The sequence below is a fragment of the Schistocerca gregaria genome, chromosome 5 (genome assembly GCF_023897955.1).
Source record: "Schistocerca gregaria isolate iqSchGreg1 chromosome 5, iqSchGreg1.2, whole genome shotgun sequence".
Classification (NCBI taxonomy): Eukaryota; Metazoa; Arthropoda; class Insecta; order Orthoptera; family Acrididae; genus Schistocerca; species Schistocerca gregaria.
The window spans coordinates 480,496,084-480,518,161 of record NC_064924.1 but is presented as its reverse complement, the minus strand read 5'-3'; positions in this window follow the sequence as shown (position 1 = coordinate 480,518,161).

The window sequence follows — 22,078 nt, the reverse complement described above, 5'->3', positions numbered from 1 at the left end:
GCGCTGGCAGCAGTTCACATACGCAGGTGAGTTGGTGCATTTTAATAATGCGGTGCAGCGAGCAAGCGTACAGACTTTTACAGACTTGCTAATGGTGACACTTGAAAATGGCTCAAAGGACACACATTGACGACGTTATTGGGGGGGGGGGGGGTTAGAATAATAGGGCGGCTGGGGGCTAGTCAAACACAGCAGGTCGTAGCACGGGACCTCCGTGTGCCACAAAGTGTGATCTGAAGATTGTGGCAGGGATTCCAGCAGACGGGAAACGCGTTCAGGTGCTACAGTACGGAACGTCCACAGTGTACAACACCACAGGAAGACATATCACCATCAGCGGCCGGAGATGGCCACAGATTACTGCAGGTAGCCTTGCTCGGGACCTTATTGCAGCCACTGGAACAGTTGTCTCCATACATAGTCTGGAGACGACTGAACAGACATGGTTTATTCACCCAGATACCTGGTGTCTCATGGTCATTTGAACAGTGGTCCCAGGTTATGTTCACGGACGAGTCGAGGTATAGTCTGAAAAGGAGTTGTCGCTGGTTTTCATCTGGCGTGAACCAGGAACCAGATACCAACCCCTTTATGTCCTTGAAAGGGACCTGTACAGAGATCGTGATTTGATGGTGGGGGTTGAGGTTATGATTGGTGCACGTTCACCCCTGCATATCTTTGATAGAGGAACTGTAACAGGTCAGCTGTATCGGGAAGTCATTTTGCACCAATATGTCCTTTTCAGGGGTGCTGTGGGTACCACCTTCCTCCCAATGGATGATAACGCACGGCCCCACCGAGCTGCCATCGTGGAGAAGTACCTTGAAACAGAAGATATCAGGTGAATGGAGTGGCTTGCCTATTCTCCAGACGTAAACACCATCGAGCACGTCTGGGATTCTCTCAGTCGACGTATCGCTGCATGTCTTCAAACCCTTACGACACTTCAGGAGCTCCGAAAGCCATTGGTGCAAGAATGGGAGGCTATACCCAGCAGCTGCTCGGCCACGTGATCCGGAGTATGCCAACACGTTGTGCTGCCCGTGTACGTGTGCATGGTGTTAGCAACAGACCAATACATTAAGTAAACGACCTCTTATGGGTCGAAGCTCTTTCTCAGCAGGCGGTACGCAGCACATCAAAACAGTAAACTACTGTCTATTCGTACCAAAAGCTTTTATTTCTTTTTCCATAAAGAGGTTATATCTAAACACTTTGCGACGTTAATTATTTTTAAATTAAAGAACTGTTGGGGGTAGCGGTCTCTGAGAAACGTGTTTATGAACTTCAACGAACAGTTGAGCTCGTGTAACAGCCAGTATGGCTTTAAATCGTGGCGAGAAAATTTTAGCGAAGCGAAGGTATATCCTGCTTCTTTCTTCAGCAAGTGGTTGAAGTGTCGTATCGCAGCCGAGAAAATTTATTTAGACCCAGTGAAGGTCGTAACTGTTTGCCTCATCAACAGCTGTTTTAACATCGTCTGCTACGTGAGGCAGTTCATTAGCCCAGCCTTTAGCAAGTCGCACGTCAATACCGCTATGCACAAATGATTAGCCACCCTTTAAAGATGCGGACAGTGTGTTCATGAATTACGGAAATCACTGTGGAAGCATCTACATAAGGAACTGCCAGGTACGGAAGTTAAGGGGAGGTAGCGGGGTCGGGTCGATCTGCAGCGGAGTGTGCCGTTTTCATTTGCCTAATTTATACGCACAAATGTTTTTACTTACATCTGCCGCAGCCCGGAACTGTCCGTGGAGCGAACGCTTTGTTTCGGCGACTTCCCGCTGTCCGATTTCTGAAACTGAAAGGAAAACCAGTGTCACATATGGTGTTACCGAATTTTAGTCGAAAAAGCCACCAGCTTTTATCTGACTGAAAAATCTGGGGGCTCATGCTCATGACTATAAATTATATAAATATAAATAATACAAAGCAGAACTGTCAGCAGTTTAAAGACAGTAGGAATTCTTGCCTGCTCGTCACCACCTCCAACAGGTAAGAGTCCAAATAATGCGATACCTCATCGTGTGGCCTTTTTAAGTATCGGAGTCGACTCCCATGATCAAAGCCTATCATGGGAATGTAGGTGAAGAGGAAGAACCGCGCCGTAATTATAAGAATGAGGAAGAACCAAATTTGACTCAAAAGGCATATTGTATTTAAGATTCGCAGACAGATTGGGTAACGTAAATTACGTCCTGAAATAGCGTGAAAAGAATGCACTAAAGGTATCAGGTTTCATACATCTACCATCAGTTATCAATGATCTTACATTTCTCCATTTCTGTACGGCTCCAGGACTTTCTACAATGATAAAGGCAACGTTGCTTGCGAATACCCTTTCCTGACGCTTATCCTGATGACTGGCAACTGGTGAACGCGACACGAGGCCATGATTCTGCTTCTGACCTATACTGAAACTACGTCACTGTCGTCTTTTAACGTAATTTATTTTGTTTTTGCCATCCATAGTGAACAGAACAATGGCTGGAGATTCACGATAAGCAACACGAAAATCAACCCAAAGCTTTTTGCGGATACGCTTTTGGCTGGTACAGTGCCTCATACGCTACCACCGAGTATCTCCCGATATCTCCCCCCCCTTGCATATTTAAGAACCTTCAGTTTCGCAGAGATCGAATGAAGGGTACAGACAAGGGTGGTAACATCTGAAATGTAACGTCCACTGTTCAAAGTGCCGTCAATGCCAACAGGAGGTGACCGAGACGTGTAACCAAAGTACCCCGTACCATCAAGCCGGGCGATACGCCAGTATGGCGATGACTAACACGTTTCCTATGTGCGTTCATCGCGATGTCGCCAAACACGGATGCTACCGTCATGATGCTGTAAGCAGAACCTGGATTCATCCGAAAAAAAAAATGACGTTTTGGCATTCGTGCACCCAGGTACGCTGTTGAGTACACGATCGCAGGCGCTCCTGTCTGCGATGCAGCATCAAGGGTAACCGCATCCATGGTCTCCGAGCTGATAGTCCATGGTGCTGCAAACGTTGAACTGTTCGTGCAGATGGTTGATATCTTGCAAACGTCCCCATCTGTTGACTCAGGGATCGAGACGTGGCTGCACGATCCGTTACAGCCATACGGATAAAATGCCTGTCATCTCGACTGCTAGTGATACGAGGCCGTTGGGATCCAGCACGGCGTTCCGTATTACCCTCCTGAACCCACTGATTCCATATTCTGCTAACAGTCACTGGATCTCGACCAATGCGAGCAGCAATGTCGCGATAAGAAACCGCAATCGAGATAGGCTACAATCCGACCTTTATCGAAGTCGGAAACGTGATGGTACGCATTTCTCCTCCTTACACGAGGCATAACGACGACGTCTCACCGGGCAACGCCGGTCAACTGCTGTTTCTGTATGAGAAACCTGTTGGAAACCTTCCTCGTATCAGCACGTTGTAGGTGTCGCCACCGGCGCCAACCTTGTGTGAATGTTCTGAGAAGCTAATCGTTTGCATATTATAGCATCATCTTCCTGCCAGTTTAATTTCGCGTCTGTAGTAAGTCATCTTCGTGGTGTAGCAATTTTAATGGCCAGTAGTATAGTTTTTTGCCGTGGCTTCGCTTGCGTATACATGTCAATGCTCAAGTCGCTCCTGAATTGAACTTTTATGTCACACCTTTTCCCCACACTCTCAGCCATAGGAATGCTAACGCTATCTTGCTGCCAGTAGTGTATGTCATGTCACGAGACTAATAATGTGACGGAGTGGTTCGAGAAACACCGTGGCGAGCTTCAATTGATGTGCTGGCCCCCACAACTCGCATGTGACTGAACGCTGCGTCAGAGCTCATAGCTCCCATCTCCTGAATTAAGGACTTGGGTGTGCCAATGTGGTGCCAACTGCCTCCAGCGACCTACCAACGCCTTATTCCTTGCATGCCACGACGCATCGCCGCTGTTATCCGTGCCAAATGTGGACATACAGGGTGTTAGGTAGGTGGTCTCAGTGTACTGGTAGCGTAGCAAAGCTCTAACAAAACGTGTGGGTAGGCGAAGTGAATAAAGCGGTCTATTGCGGGTGTTGTATTGAGACCTAGCATCGCTACTACTGTGACGTTCGGCACCGGAGCGCTCTGTTCATCTGTGTTCTATTCCGGTCGGTGATGGGCGACCCTGGAGTGGGTGGGTTGCGGCACGGTCGGGTCACGCGCAGACGCCGTGCAGACGGCGGCTGCAGCCGCAGCCGCAGCCCGGCTCCCACGCCTCGGCCCGCCGCTTTGACTCAGACAGCGCCTCCGGCCGTACCGTCCACTGCCACGTCGTGGGAACGCCGCCACGCAGGGTACCTGCCACCCACCACGCCCAGACATCACGCACAGACATCACGCCGTCATCGCCAGCTTCTCAACTCTACGACCCACGTGCACCGCTTCACATACCTCTCCACTCCGCAAACATCCCTACCCATCCAACCCAATCGCGGCTGTTTCAGGCATACCGAGAGAGATGCCTCAATTATGACTTTTCTGCGTGAGTCGGAATTGGGGATGGTGGTTCCTTCCAGAGTAACTTGTTAAAACCGTTCAAAGTAATCAGCTTCTGAAATGACCGATTTTCGGTTTTTTTGTTGCTATTACGTCCAGTCGTTTAATGAATAAAAAGCATATGGACTATCAGACCAATTGTGTTATTGGATTGAAGAGTTCCTAGACAACAGAACGCAGCACGTCACTCTCAATGGAGAGAAGTCTTCCGAAGTAAGAGTGATTTCAGGACTGCTGCAGGGGAGTGTCGTAGGACCGTTGCTATTCACAATATACGTAAATGAACTTGTGGATAACATGGAAAGTTCACAGAGGCTTTTTGTGGATTATGCTGTTTTATATCGAGAGGTTGTAATAATGGAAAATTGCAGGAGGATCTGCAACGAATTGACGCATGGTGCAGGGAATGGCAATTGACTCTCATTGTAGGCAAGTGTTACGTACTGCGAGTACATAGAAAGATCCTGTATCATTTAGCTACAATATAGCACATCAGCAACTGGAAGCAGTTGATTCCGTAAATTATCTGGGAATAGGCATTAGGAGTGATTTAAAATGGAATGACCATATGAAGCTAGTCGTCGGTAAAGCAGATGCCAGACAGTGGAAGAATCCTAAGCAAATTCAATCCGAAAAAGAAGTTACAGTACACTTGTTCGGCCTTGCTTGAATATTGCTCACCAGTGTGGAATCCGTACCAGATAGGGTTGATAGAAGAGAGAAGATCCAACGGAGAGCGGTTTACTTCGTTACAGGATTGTTTAGAAATCGCGTTACGGAGATGATAGATAAACTCCAGTGGAAGACTCTGCTCAGTAGCTCGTTACGGGCTTTTGTTGAAGTTTCGAGAACATACCTTCTCCGAGGAGTCAAGCAGTATATAGCTCCCTGCTACGTGTATTTCGCGAAAAGACCATGAGGATAAAATCAAAGGGATTAGAGCCCACACAGAGGCATATCGACAATCTTTCTTTCCACGAACAATAAGAGACTGGAATAGAAGGGAGAACCGATAGAGGTACTCAAAGTACCATCCGCCACACACTGTCAGGTGGCTTGCGGAGTTGGATGTAGATGTACTAAACGTAGACTGCGAACAGTCACTGAAAAGTTGTAATGAAGGCGAAGGAGTAGATCACGATCCATACGAGTTGAGGCTGCAGCAGAAATCCTCCTCCAGCGGGGACGGTGGAGCGTCTCATGTTTACTTCTTGCATCGTCACTTCTGAGAGGTATTCATATTTCACCGCTAAGCAATCACAGAATTAAGTGTTCCGGCAATATCCCAAGTTTATAGCACATCAGTAACATAGCTGTATCAAAACTACCTTCTCCTTCAAGAAACGTTGTAAATGTTTTTTTTCCTGCCTCGAGTTCATTGTGCCACTTCTAGTTTTTAATCTTTTGAAATAAAGTGAGCATTGTAGTTCATTGTTACTGCACTTCGTAAAATACTTCCATGAATGACGGACGGTGCCATTTCGTAATATTAATGGTGTCCGAGGACGACAGCGTGAATTTACCGTTCAGACCCGGTCTTTCACTCCCTTCCTTCCTCCTCCCATACCATCTAATAGGTCGCGCCATGCGCAAAGGAGTACAGTATTTTCTCTGCATTGCTGTGTGTATTATGTATTTCATGCTAGTTTCTAACAGTTGGTGTTATAGTGGGGCTGATAGCTTTTCCCTGGTTCTATAATAAAATTTACAAAGAAATGCAAATTTTACAAAGAGAGATTACGCGTTTAAAGAGTTTTTTCGAAAACCAAAAATTTTAGCACTGCTGCCATGGCAAAGTGATACGCCAGTTTTTTACCCGGTTATTAGTAAGAACTGGAAGTACCTATTATCAGAGACCAAACAAATGTGAAAAATAACGGTATCTTTCTCCTGTCTCTTCTCAGAATGATATTATGGCTGTCTCGATTCTTGTTTCCATAGTCTCAAGCAACTAAACTAAGTGCAGGCACTTGACCACAGTAGTAGGCCATTTACGGAAGAATGCTTCGAAGGGCAGAGGAGCGACTTCGAAGGGCAGAGGAGCGACTTCGAAGGGCAGAGGAGCGACTTCGAAGGGCAGAGGAGCGACTTCGAAGGGCAGAGGAGCGACTTCGAAGGGCAGAGGAGCGACTTCGAAGGGCAGAGGAGCGACTTCGAAGGGCAGGTTCACCGTTTCCCTTCAGACCAATCTCGTCCCCGTCTACCTCCCTTTTTCGGGTGATGATCCTCCTCGTTCCAGTTCCACTGTTTCTCCTTCGGCACAGTTGTTTCTTCATTACGTTTGCCTGTTTTTGCTCAATTTCAAATCATCTGAATCTCCACTGCTAGTTGTTTCGGGATGTACTGTAGCAGTTTTTTTTCAAATTCTTAATGTTCTTGCCACTCTTCTTTGCATTCCTTAATCTTAAGTCGTTGTTCCCATATTGCTCCGCTTGGCCAATTTTTAATCATTCGTCTTCTTATTCACTAGATTGTTCAAAGTAATCTCAGCTCAATTTCTTTGAATATACTGCGTGTTCTGGAGTTCATAGCCCACTTTTCAGTTCCATGTAGTCCACGGAGAACCATCATAACGGTACAGAATTTTTGTAATTTTCATTTCGTGCCTTTCCCTTGAGCATCCTTTGATGGTGCCATACATCACACTGAATCCATTTTTTCCAATGTTAACTTAGCTGTGGTATTTTGTGTCACAGCTCAAGAATAAGGTATTTGCGGGGTTATTAGCTTCGTTTTCTAATACGAATGTAAATCTAAAAGTGGCGAGCCTTGAAATGACTTGGACTTCGTTTTGTCAGTATCCGTAAGTTATGTTTCATTTCTATTTGATGCAGTTCATGCAGCGGTTTCAGTAAGGTGCAGTCACTGTCAGCAACTACGTTGATGAGATTTCTTCCTTTGAGATAGTACACTATGGAATTTTATGTTTCTGTTCCTTAGCTCACAATGTCAGCTAAACATAAATTAAAAACTATAGTTGCAATATAGAACGTTTCAGCTTTCGAGATTCTGAGAAAGATCTGTTAATCCTTTTAACAAATCAAATAGCTTACCGTCCGCCTGGAATCCATTCCATGCTGCTTCTTTCGTTCGTTTCACCAATTTCATTAGGTCGAATTTCTAATATTTCAGGTCCCTGGAAAAACCTAAATATTTAAATTTTTAAAATGATATCAATATGCACTTTATTGGAACGAAATACGTGCCAAGAGAGCAATTTCATTAGAATCATTTCATGGATTTCCTTTAATAATATATTTTATCGAATGTCAAAATGGTTGTCTCCCACGTATGAGGGAGACGCAGCTGCTTCCGTGTATAGAAAAATGAACTTCGCAGTCCACACAGACTTAAGTGTCACATGGAACATGTTATGGGCAATGAGTAATACTAAGAGTATAAAGAATTACTTGCTGTGAAATCCCGGAACTATCACCGTTCACCTCGAAAACTGAGTTTATGTGCCACCACACCGCTTCACCCCCCTCCCCCACCACAACCACCGACAGAAGACCCTGTGTGTCCCCCTCTCAACCTCCACTCATTCGATATCTACCTCAGACCCTGGATACGTTCTTATTGGATATAGTAACTTAAGCTTTCAATTTTCTGAAATCCTACTGCGTCTTATGAGATAAATGAACGACACTCAAACGACCGGTTCGTAAAAAGGATTGGCCGACAGTACTAGCTCCCGGAGAGAAACGAGTCAGCTCAAAGTTTCAAACCTTACCTTGTTTTTCTTTACAGGTGTTACATCCGTAAGCTGCTTCCCTCTAGCATCTTTACTCTCCACGCAGCCACCAGCGAGTTACGATTCCTTGAGGCCGCGAAATGTGTTATCACCCGATCACTGCTGTAAGCTAAGTTGTTCCATAAAACTCTTTCGACCTCAGATCGATTCAGCATGTTTATTAGTTGAACCTCTCTTATAACTTCCAGCAGTTTTCTGCAACACTGTTCCGGAGGCTTCTATTCGCTGCTTCTGACAAAATATGTCTTTCCATGAAATATTTCCTCTATCTTGCCAGTTTACTTTCCATATCCTGTATTCGACTATTGTGTTTTATTGCCCGAATCTACTTTTAGTATCAAGAATAAATTTTAGATTTTTGAACAGCGTGAATCTTAGCTCCGCCAAAATTTTCGTTGTTAAGGGATATTTTGAGTATTTTGGTACACGGACCTGTGATCTTGTTTTGGAAGAGACGAGAGGGAGTGTTGCTGGAAGTACTATTCGCCACACACTTTAAAGTGGCTTATGCAGAGTAGATCTTATTCTTTTCCGCGATATTGTTAACCATGCTCGGCTCTGTTCAAACGCGCCGGAACGTGTGCGCTTGTGCTGAAAGCGTGGTCCATCGTAAAAAAAAAAATATTTCCATGAAATATGTAAGTAGGCTGTTTAGGTTTTTATGTTGGTAATGCCACGTAGCGTTCTGTAAAATCACTGGCTGTGCTGTGTGAAGTCTGTGGCTGGTTTGCATGGTTGGAATTTGCTATTGTAGTGTTGTGCTGTTGGCTGTTAACAGCGCGTAGCGTTGCGCTATTGGAGGTGAGCCGCCAGCAGTGGTAGGTGTGGGGGGAGAGATGGCGGAATTTTCAAAGCGGATGATCAGAGACAGTAAATTTGTAAGACTGGATGTCATGAACTGACTTTTGAACACCATTAAGGTAAATACACTGTTCTCTATCAAAATCTTTCATTTGCTAAGTGTGCCTATCAGAAGTTAGTGCCTTCAGTAGTCTAAATCTTTTATTGCAGTAGTTCGAGTAACGAAGATTTTTGTGAGGTTAAGTGATTCATGAAAGGTAAAGGTTATTGTTAGTCAGGGCCATTCTTTTGTAGAGATTTTTGAAAGACTGCGTTGCGCTAAAAATATCGTGTGTCAGTTTAGTGATTATCAGAATAAGTAAAGAGAGAAATGTGAGTACGTTCAGTTATGCTCAGCTGTTTGAATATCAAGTATTGTAAGAGGTTTATCAGCACAGTAGTTCAATATTTTTTTCTAAGGGGACGATTCAAATAAAATACAAATTCTGAGAAAGCGGACGCCACAGTTTATGTAGAAAATTTATTTCTGGATGGTCGTGTCTGAAACGAAGCTCCTGTCAGGTAACTTTTCCTCGGTGAAAGACATCACATCGATCACTTTAATAATACGGAAGTGATTTTCATCGTCTGCCGGGCGAACCGGTGGACACGGAAAGAGCGCTCGCTGGAGCAGCTCCTTTCTCCAGCCGGGAGGCACTGGAGAAAGCTCCGTCTGGCACGGCCTCTGGAAAGTGGTAGCTGCCACCAGCTGGACAAGGCACGTCTGGCACCGAGCCTTTCCTCCAGTAGCAGGAAACCGTAAACCCTCTGACAAGCCTCCGTATCGTACATGCACGAGTATGTGACAATCCCTTGTTGCCGCTGATTGACTCTTAATATGTGAATGGCAACTGCCACCGGAAGTCTTTGTGAAGTGTTATGCTACAATAGTATTTAGAATCTAAAATGGCAACAGGACCTTTCCAAACAAACTTCGACGTTTGTGGCGAGGTAAACTTACCAGGCAGGGATTCCAAACACTATCGCTGTCCTCAGCGGAGACTGCGCCATCGATTGTGCTGCCCGTGCACGCCTCTAACTCTCGTGATATTTTGGAATTTGTTTTCCCCTATATTCAAATCCTGATTCGCCGATGACATTGTAATTCAGTAAGAGACAGCAAAGGACTTGGAAGAGCAGTTGAATGGAATGGACAGTGTCTTGAAAGGAGTATATAAGATGAACACCAACAAAAGCAAAACGAGGATAATGGACTGTAGTCGAATTAAGCCGGGTGATGCTGAGGGAATTAGATTAGGAAATGAGACACTAAAAGTACTAAAGGAGTTTTGCTATTTGGGGAGCAAAATAACTGATGATTGTCGAAGTAGAGAGGATATAAAATGTAGACTGGCGATGGCAAGGAAAGCGTTTCTGAAGAAGAGAAATTTGTTAACATCGAGTATAGATTTAAGTGTCAGGAAGCCGTTTCTGAATGTATTTGTATGGAGTGTAGCCATGTATGGAAGTGAATCATGGACGATAAATAGTTTGGACAAGAGAATAGAAGCTTTCGAAATGTGGTGCTACAGAAGAATGCTGAAGATTAGATGGGTAGATCACATAAGTAATGAGGAAATATTGAGTAGGATTGGGGAGAAGAAGTTTGTGGCACAACTTGACCAGAAGAAGAGATCGGTTGGTAGGACATGTTCTGAGGCATCAAGTGAGCACCAATTTGGTATTGGAGGGCTGCGTAGAGGGTAAAAATCTTAGAGGGAGACCCAGAGATGAATACACTAAGCAGATTCAGAAGGATGTAGGTTGCAGTAGGTACTGGGAGATGAAGCTAGCACAGGATAGGGTAGCACGGAGAGCTGCATCAAACCAGTCTCAGGACTGAAGACCGCAACAACATGGAAAATGTTCATCGTACTGAAGTAAAATGTTATATTACATAGAAATTTCAGTTACCTTCAGTTATAGCTTTCGGATTAATGCCATGGTCGATGTATACAATTATTACATAACGTTTCCTCTCCATAGCGAAAGGAATCTTCGGCGGTAGCTTTACCTCCAATGTCTGCCGCAGTCAGAACAACGTCTGGGGGTAATTTTTATACCTAGACCACGGCCTCTGTTGTAACTGAAGTAAACACCGGCCGTGAAAGCGTAAGTTGGGTGCTGCAGAATTTTTAGATAATTCACACACGAATGCCATGTACCTCAAGCTGTCAGTGAAATGTCCGTAACAAAATTAAGCACCTAATACGTGGGCAGATGAAAATGTAACTTCGTACATGTACACACCACCAGCAGGTATGTTGCTTTTCTCTGAGACAGGTAAAACGACAAGAGGACAGTCTTCATCTTTAGTATCAGCGCCATCTAAATTTCACGTTCTTTCATAGTTCCATGCCTCAAACGCTTTGGTTCTCTTTTCCGGCTTCGTGACAGTCCACGATACGATCGTAGTCTTTGACTGAAACCCCGCCCGGATTTTTCCGTCCGTGCAAGTTTGACTCCACTTCGGCGAGTTCCCCGTCTGTGATACATATGAGATTAAATTATGTTGTGCTAAACATCCAGTCCTCCAGCAGAGAAAAATAACTTTGCCGGGAAACGAACCAGGGACTCCGTGAACTAGACGTAGCGGCACTAAGCCCTAGTCCACGAGGGAAGTCCATAATTCACGTCCATTCAAAGCTGTGCTGCAAATTTACGTTCTCAAATATTTCCTCCCTCAGATTAAGACCTGTGTTTGTCCCCAAGCCAGGCAAAGACCCTCTATTGGTCTGCTTTTAACGTCCTCGATTCATTCATGTTTTCCTTCTAAGGTAGCAGAATTAACTTTTTCTACCTTGTGGTCACCAGTTCTGGTAATTGCTAATCGTTTCTGCTATTAATAGTTAATTTCGTAGTTCTTCAATGTAGACTAAACCATTGTGTGTTGATTACACTTAATTCCATCCAACATCCCATAATTGATCTCTCAATGAAGATAGGAATGTCAGCAGCGAATGCTTATATCCTTTTGCTTTGAATTTTAAACCCTTTTGTACCTTTTTATGTTTGCCGTTGCTTTTTCGGTGTATGGATTAATCGCAGGAAGTGAAAGACTGCAGCTGTGTGTTACGTTTTTAATCCGAGTCATTGTCCCCCATTATCATTGCTCCCTCTTACCTCTTGTGTATTTATTTTCTGTTTTTCCCAGCAGCTTATACTTATTTTTGCGAGTGTGAAACATCTTTCACAATTTTGTAGATCGAAAAGATCCTATGAACGTGTCAATTTATCAAGTACAACGGCAGAACTACTACAGTTAATTTTCCTAAAGTCACACCAATCTTTAATGTATCAATTTTCTTTTCAATTTTTTGTACATTGTTCTTGTGAGGTGCTTTGTTATTAAGACGCTCTTGCGTTAACCGAGTCCTGTAAGACTCACGATCAAATAAGGCAGAAGGCAAAGATAACACTCTTTCGGATTTCTTAATCTACGAGAAACAGCAATTGTTTCTGGCACAGCTGACGAATATTCTCAGGTGACATTCAAAAGATCGCGTATAGCTCAACAACCGGCACCTTTCCAGACGGTCTCCACCTGCTAACATAACGTAGAATTTATTCATTGGCGCGGCATTATTCAGTAGCATCCGGCGAACCATCTGACGTCTTAGCCTACTTCCCCGAGGCATAATTTCCGCGTGTTACGAAACGCGTCTGGAGTTTTCCGCGTCGTAAACATCTGCTATTCGCTATCAAGTATTAATTTAAGCCCAAGGATCTTTAAGAACACTCAGGTCATAGCACAGGAAACTTCATTTCATAAACGTTGTAGTCTCGACATCGGGCCATCACCAGGAAAAGTATTCTTAATGTGTGATTGCGTCTCATTCTCCTGCAGCCTAAGTAATCTGATACTAAAGGGTCTTATGTGGATGAAGAAGAAAAAAACTAGCAATCCCGCACTTTACTAGTAGAACAGTGTTCTGGATTTTGAAGTTATGCAGTGGTATTCCATTACGTACTACTTGGAATACTTGCTTTCGTGAACTAATTTTATTAACAACTGTATCGCATTGAATGGGCTTGCAACATTGCCATTTCCAAATCTTGAGTCATTACCGGAATTAGTATCCTGTTGCGAAGATTTTAAGGTTTCTAGTTTATCTTTGGTCCTCAGGGGAAGTGATGCAAGCTTTACATTTTCACTGAATGTGTCACATTTCGTGTTTGTCTTTTTCGATAGTCTATGTATTATGCCACAGTTATCTTTGTAGTAATATTGTCGTTGCTGTAGGTATTCCAAGAGTAGTTAGTGAGAAGTGTTTGCTAAGTTAGTTACAAGGAAAAACTCCCATCGTACCACTCAGATTTAGCGGTAAGATGGCCCAGTAATACGACTGTCAGAAATCGAACACAGCTCAAGCATGATAACAGAAGGTGTATTGAAAAGAAGCAAAATAGAAACAATGGCCAGTCCAAGATCAAGAAGTGCAAAACTTAGCTAATTTCAGCAGCAGCCGCGTCGTGGTTGTACGGTAACTGACTGCGAAGAGGGAGACCCGTGTTTAAGTCTCCACCGTGCCACACTTTATTCCCACAAAATTATTAACTGTCCACGGCATCATTTACAGGCCTGCCGTACTCAAATTTGGGCCTGCCGTACTCAAATTTGGGCCTGCCGTACTCAAATTTGGGCCTGCCGTACTCAAATTTGGGCCTGCCGTACTCAAATTTGGGCCTGCCGTACTCAAATTTGGGCCTGCCGTACTCAAATTTGGGCCTGCCGTACTCAAATTTGGGCCTGCCGTACTCAAATTTGGGCCTGCCGTACTCAAATTTGGGCCTGCCGTACTCAAATTTGGGCCTGCCGTACTCAAATTTGGGCCTGCCGTACTCAAATTTGGGCCTGCCGTACTCAAATTTGGGCCTGCCGTACTCAAATTTGGGCCTGCCGTACTCAAATTTGGGCCTGCCGTACTCAAATTTGGGCCTGCGTTGTGGTGTAACGTCCGTTTTCAAAAGCGAGGTTTAAGGAAGCTGCCTCCATGTGTATTTTCTTTCATGCTTGGTTCAAATGGCTCTGAGCACTATGGTACTTAACATCTGAGGTCATCAGTCCCCTGGAACCTATAACTACTTAAACCTAACCAACCTAAGGGTATCACACACACCCATGCCCAAGGCAGGATTCGAACCTGCTACCACAGTGGTCACGCGGTTCCAGACACGCGTCTAGAACCGTCGCCCACTCCGGCCGGCTTTCATGCTTGCTCTGTTCAGTTTTTGTCGGGATATCCATTGGAACATCTTTCCATCAAATCTGAGGGGGATGCAATGGGGAGTTTCCCTTGTGAGCGGGCGAACGTAGGTTGTAGAGCACGAAGATACGGAAGCATGAATTGTGCATGATTTCGTGAAGATTAATTTGACAAGTGAAGATAGTGAAAATGTTACTAAATTGCTTTCTTGCCCATAGTTGCGTTTGATTAACGGAAGGTTTTAATGGAATTCCTTATAAGTTTGGCTTGGTTAGTCCATTGCTCACACGAGGATAAGTAAAGTCAACAGTTCACATGGCTTACGCCTTCACCACTGGTTCAGTTATATGTCTGCCATGAAATTAATGGTACAAAGGATAATTTTTGTAAAGATCGTTGTGATTGTCGAGGAGTTTGAGGGATAAATTAAGTTTCGGTGATTTGGCAAGTTCAAATTCCATCTTCGTTCTCTCACGAAAGAATTTAACCTTTTCTGATTGTGTCACCGCATTGCACTTTGAGGTACACTGACTGAAGCTTGAGCTGCTTATGATCGTTGCTTGTCCTTGCCTTGCGCAAAGCATTTCCTTCCTTTTAGCTTGCTTACTGCTGCTATGCATATTTTATGTCGATGAATTCCAACTGTGTAAACTTTTCATTGCCAGATCTAAGGAACAAAAGATTGTTAGGGACAGTTACATTACAGTCAGGATACAGTGAGATCATTCTATGTTAAGTGTTGCTTTTAGAAATCATCAGGTTCAGATCATTCCAGATTTTATTCCATACGCAAATACTTATTTCACAGTGCAGTGTTCCATGCGTGTATAATATTAAGCATTCTGAGTTTGCATGGTCAGATTGCGTACGTAATGTTACAGGAGATTTTTGTGGAAATATTTTCGTGATATATTCTTTCAAAATCCGTTTAGTAATTTAGGTAGAAATTTTATCCTGTCAGCTTATGTGTTGGAACCGCAAGTCCGTATTGCGACCTCACGCATTGTAGCATTGATCATTCTACGGCACAATACTGTTTCACAGGAGAGCTTGTTTAGTTTACAGGTTTGACCCAATTCATTTGGTCGAAGTTAAAAATACACTTCTACAGTAAGTTTGGGTGGCTCATTTATCATACGTTTTCGGAATCACCACCACTTGCTTTGTTCAGAACACAGATACACTAGTTACAAAAAGCAGTCTAGTCTTGGTATTGGTTCAGTTCACATGATTTATTAAATATAGAATAGTTACAAGTCACAGCACGGTCAATTAGCGATCATCTAGATCAGTTGAAATTTGAAGACTGGCACTAGGTGACTACTTTCGTAACACGACCCATGTTTCTGGTAATGACTGCTAGAGTCTAATCAGGCGATCAAGGTAATTTGAAAAATAATTTTCATAGACTTCGCGTTTTCCAATTTTACAATGAGAAAATTTAGGAAGATATTTTGCGGAAAGTAACTTTAGTGCTATAGCAATAGACTTTTTCACTGTGTATAGGTGACGCCTCATCCATCAATTTTCACCTACGACGCCGCACAGCAAGAGCTCTAATGCAGTACCCCCAGATAATTTCGCAGAAGAATGTGACGAGACTGACTACCGTCTGAAAGCTTGTACCTCCAGTAGAGGGCGCAATGTACATTTATTACGTGTAAATGAAAACCTTGATCCTAAACTTAATTGTGAAAGTACGCAAGGCTGTATGTGCATGGACATAAAGGAGGTATCATTGTGAAATCATAAGGTTCCTTTTGAAATAAAACGTTTGGTCCTATGCTTAAGTTAGAATTCACCCCTGGTTGCTGTCTTCAGTCATGTAGAGGAATTCACCTTGTGAAATTCTCAGAATCTTCGAGCAAAGTGCACTTCTATTTTGATGCACGGAAATGCTTAGCAACGTGAAATGTCCCGTTGGGACGTCACACTTTTCGTCTCGCCTCACACCCACTCCCACGCACCATGTGAGGACGGCTTTAAGCCAGTCAAGTAAAGCAGGCACGTTTCAAGAGGGTGGTAGTCAACAAAGATGGAAGTTTAATATCACAATACCGAAATGAATGTACACACTTGTGTAAAGCATTTAAAGCAACTGATTTGCTTTGCAAATTCTGACGTTTGAGTCAGTTATGGCAACATAAATGACATGACGCAGACAGCAGTGGCTAGGTTCTGAACTGCACCAGATCTGGCACACCTGTTGGACTTTGTTGTGGGGTCGTATCGACGAGCTGGGCGCCGTATGTCTGGACGGGGAAGGAAGGGAAAGGCCAGGAGAAAGCCAATACGACGGCAGCTTCTTTCCCCGAGAAAGCAGAACACCTCTGCAGCTGCCGCTGCATGTACATACAGGTCATTACAGTCACACTAGGTGGTCATCGTCACACACTTCGCCTTCCTCCTTCCCGCTCTGAGGTCCAAAGAGGAGACAGCGGAGTGACCACGAATTATGCCTTGTCTGAAGCGCTCTGAATCTTACCGTCTGTTTGTCGATTGAAAATTAAATGTTTGAATCGAGAAATATATTCCCAACGAGGAAACAAATTACTCCGATTTGGCAGAAAGTGCTGACGTTTACAGTGTGGTGTACCTTAAACAGCCAGTCCTGCCTTAGCAAGGAAAACACGAAAGAGAAAAAGTTTAACCACACAGATTACGGCACTGGACATCCAATGTCATGATCACGGTTCAAACACCTACCCAACAATCCGTATGTATTATGTAGCTTCGCTAAATCTACTAAGGTAAATGCCGAGGAATTCCTTTTTATAGGCTACATCAGATTTCTCTTTGCATTCCGAGCTAATGCTCTGTCTTAAATGTCGTCGTCTGGAAGGCGCACCAAAATCTTCCCTTTCAGTGTGTCAAGAAGGTGTGACACTACCGCATCCACATTAAGTCGCCGGATTGCTTTTAGATCTATACTTTTCTATAGCACGATGGTGAGAGGGAGGGCGGTGATGGACGGGGGGAGGGGGTTAGAGGGAGAGCATTTACACAAAATTAAAGCAATGAACGGAAATTTTGCGAGGTTGCATTTATTTGGCACGAATCAGTGTAAACAGACGACAGTAAAGTAGATGTGAAGAACACAGCATCTAACAACTGCAAGATGCATAACGTTAGACAAGAACGGTCTCCGTTTTATCCAATTTTACGTATTTGTACATACATTGATGAGCTCAGCCTAGGATGTTACTATCTCTGGCAGCAATACAAACTTGACAAAGACGGGGCATGCTGTGAATGTTGTCATCAACCTCTTGAGGCAGCAACACCCGTTCTTCCTGCAGAGCTTATCAAAAGTATTTGAGAGTGGTTGGTGGATGCTGACGTGATGCAACTTGTCTTCGTAGGGGATCACAGACATACTCTATGGGATTCAGATCGGGAGAGCGAACAGGCCACGCCAAGCATGCACTATCTCCATTTTCCTAGAAAACATCATCAACCCGTGCTCTGTGCGGTCAAGCTTTATCGTTAATGAGTACGAAGTGTGGGCCCACACCACCTCACAACAACCGCACATGAGGTCTTACGATATCTCGATACGTGACGGCAGTTAAACCTTGCCAACTCACCCGTTCAATTTCATGAAGATGTGATCGAGTTTGTCAACATAATCCCTGTCCACATCATCCTCCATAGCTGTATCTTTCCACAATGTTTGTATTTCTAAATGGTGTTGACTCACCCGTTCAGGTGGCTTGGTGACCCCACTCTAGACGTTCCCTTCTGTGAAGACGTATCAGAGGTACACACAGAAGGTATCCGACAATACAGGCTACTTTGCCGAAGCCTTCTGTACACCGTTTGTTTCGATACAACTCTGCCAGTAGATGCTACGAGGTAGGATTATAGTTGACATGCAGTACTAAGGCGGTACCGTCGTGCCCTTACGGTCAAATGTTTCTCTGATACCACACGTGGTTGGGCATACCCTGGTGTTTTCGGGATACAGTTTCGCTCTATATAAATTGTCGCTGCATCTGAGAATCAACAGGGCGAGTCACATTAAGTCTTCGGGCCATATCAGTTTGCGACTGTCCTGCCTCCATTCTTCTAATGTTTCTCCACCACAGAGATTCTGACTTCGCCGTCTGTGACTATACATACCGACTGTGGATGTGAAACTGTCCGGTAAAGACTACGCCGTTTTATAGGTTCCTGGCATCGTTGACGTTGTCATTGACCAGAATGCCGTCTTCCCTGAAGATCACGATTGGATGAACGTCTGTTGAAATTTTGTGAGATTATACCGTTAATTAGGTACAACACGGGAAAATAGCGGCTTGTTGCTTTAATTTTGGACACCAGTGTGCTATAGTCCGGCACTGTTCACAGCAATGCGTTCGGAGAGAGAGGGGGGGGGGGGAAGAGATAGGTAAGAACGCGTAGAACTGAAAAATTGGTTACTTTTGCGACTTCACTATTGGTAAGCCAGTCCACTGATGAGACCCGCGGGTCCTGGCAGTCTGCTGTCTATGAAAGTGTTGCCCATCTTCGAAAGCTCAAATTGTAACTCGATATGTGCCTTAAACAATAAGAAAATTTAATCCATCTGATCAAATTTAGTTCATTCATTTCACGTTTAAGGTGTAGAGCTCCACACGGTGACGACAATTATTGTAATCCATCAGCTACCACCGTTCGGTACTGCGTGACAATAGAGGATCATCATCATAGTCTATCTCCTACAAAAACTAACGTAAAATTTTAGTGATCCGCGCGCGCTACCGATGTTTTTTTTTCTGAAGGATGAAACTTTCCCACCTAGGAATCAGTTTCTAACTTACCACGTCATATCTGGGTAGTTATTAGATTCTACGAACATTTTGCTTCGGTGGTTCCCAAAATACCTTTCTAGGCAGCGGATCTTTTAGAAGCTTCGTATCGCTTTGTGTTTGCTATGCAGGAGCTACGCGACACGGTGTTTTGCAATTTTTAATACTTAACTCAGAATACCGAGTTGAAATCTCTACAAATCAAGCAAACAATTGATGTAATTCATGTATGCCACGATTTTGATGTTTCTAGAGATGCCAACAATCCGTACTTGACCTATTGGAGTCAGGTATTTGTTTTCTTTGAACAGGAATAATTTTCGCCCCTTCAAGAAGCCTACTTGAGAATTTACGGACACAATGTTCTGTGCAGCGCAAGTGGTAACTCTCTCGGAACCGACAGTTCTAGGCTCCTATCGCTGTATTGCTGGAGGGTGCAATACAGCCATTTGACTCTCAAATAGTCCTAGTAATTTAAACAGACTCACTTAGACCATTCGAATCTCTTCAGAGAATTACCCTCTAACCTGCGCCTTATCTAAAACCACATTCAAGAAGAGACTAGAGCTTAATCTGCCGTCAATATAGATCTTTCCTCTCTTCATGTCCCAGATTTTGCTTTCTGTCCAAGAGAAAACCAGTATGTTACACGGAAGAAAAACTTGTTCCATGCTTGTGCATTTTTCCTTTCTTCCTTCTATCTCATCTAATTTTACCTACTGCATAATTTCTTTTCTTGACTAGTCCACTTTCTAACAGACTACTCCTGCAGTGGTGCCACACGTTTGCCAGATATTACCTTCTACAGGGACGAAGCGGCTGAACTGCTTAATACATTAAAAAGACCGAAATTTCGTAAATTCCTGTATCTTCTACTCCTACTTTTCTACTTCATCACCACCATCTACTGCTCCGGCACTATGCCAATTGTAATGTTGACTGACAGAAGGATATCTGACTAGATGTAAGATGTGCCTGAAATTCCTAATTTTGACAGGTGAAACAAATATCTAAGTATAAATTACATTATTGGAACGCAGATGAAACAGATTACGAGACGATACAAGATGGCTCGATGGAAGTGTAGACAGTGTCAACATCGCTGTGAACCTATACATACATTAAAGTCTCATCCCATCCCTCTCACCTCCCCCCCCCCCCCCCCCCCCAACATTTGTGAGAGTGACAGCTAATCTCAGGAATTACTGTAGAGATTTTGATATGGTTTTGACTAATAGATACGCTGATTCACCAGGAAGGTTTCTGTATCTATTTTGACGCTATTACACCAGATAAGTCGTATGGTCGTAGATCTTTAGTGCTACACGTGAGAAGCTGGGTAGCCTGTTTAGGAATGCAAGCTGCAGATACTCGCTGATAGCGATAGCGCCAGACCGTACAGTATTCGACACGATGGGTTGCGTGCTTGTGTCTTGTGCTGCAGTTGGCGTATCTTTTCCCGTGGTGGGACGGGAGAGCCAGACAGCTGTGTGAAGGCGCTAAGTGGAGACTAGTGAACAGGTAACGCCCGAGCGCGCACCGGGAACTCCGCGGTGGTTCCGCCAGGCTGAGCCAAATTACGTGCGAGGCGCGACGCTACGCGATGTGGCCGGCGCATTGGGGTGGGGGGGTGGGGGGAGCGAAGCCGTATGTTTCGGAATGCGCCGGCCATCAGTTCCACAAGTGCCCGAGAAACCGCCAGGCTGTTTATTAATAGCTCGGGCGACAACCACAAGGCAAGAATTCCAGCACAACCGCTGCAGGGTGCGCACTCCCAGTGCCTCTGAAGGAAGCTCCGTTGGAGTCTTACGAACGTTTGGGACAGCGCAATACTCACTAGTATTGCTCAGTTCCTCAGGTGCCTGGTTCGGAAACTAGTCGACGGGAAAAAATTTATCGTCGCTAGCTTTTGATCTGCAGGAGGGGAGGTGCTGACGAGAGTTCCTGATCATCGGTTGGTTGGTTTGAGAGAGGGGACCGAACAGTGTGGTAAGCCATCGGTCCCATCAGATTATGGAATGATGGACAAATCGGATGTGTCCTTTCAAAGGGACCATCGCGTGATTTGCCTGAAATAATTTAGGGAACTCATTGGAAACCTGAGTCAGGATGACCGGAAGCGGGTTTCAACCTCCGTCCTCCCGAATGAGAGTCCAGTGTGCTAAACACTGCGCTACGTCGCTTGGTCCATATCATTTTTAATCGTCAGAACGAAGACTTAACGCTATTTTATCACGCACATGTGTCCATTTCATACAAACTACATCCTGTGTCCACCTGGATCTGCTTGCTGTAGTAGAGACTGCTTACTGCTAACATTTTTACCCCCAACACACCGCTGTTAGCAAACTGACGATTCCTTGATGTCTCAGTTATGTCCTATCAACTGATCCTCCTCTGGTAAAATTGTGCCATGAATTTTCTTTCCCCCGTCCGATTCTGAACCTTTGCATCTTCAGCGTTGTTCTGTAACACCACATTTCGAAAGCTTTTACTTTGCACTGTTCATCGTTACCTTTCACTTCGGTGCAAGGTTAGACTCCAGACAAACGACTTCAGAAGAGATTTCGTCACAAGTTTACATTCGATGTTAACACTTCAGAAAAGCCTCTTCTGCAGCTGAAAACTTTCATTTTTATGTCTTCCTTATTTTTCTCCCAAAATAGCTAGTTGTGTACGAAATTTGTCTTTTCTAATATACGATTTAATTCTATTACAATGCGTTCTTTTACTTTTGTTGATATTCATCTTACTTCAAATCTATTCTCAACTGGTAAGTTCTTTGCTCTCCAGCAGGATTAGAGAGTCACTGGTTAGCAAAGTTTTTATTTCTCGTCGCTGAACTTTAATTCATATTCTTAATTTCCGTTTGGTTTTCTTTATTTCTTGCTTTATATGCAGATTCAGTAAAATGGGGAAGAGACTTATCACAGTACCGTGTACAATGTCCAGTTTAAGTTCCAT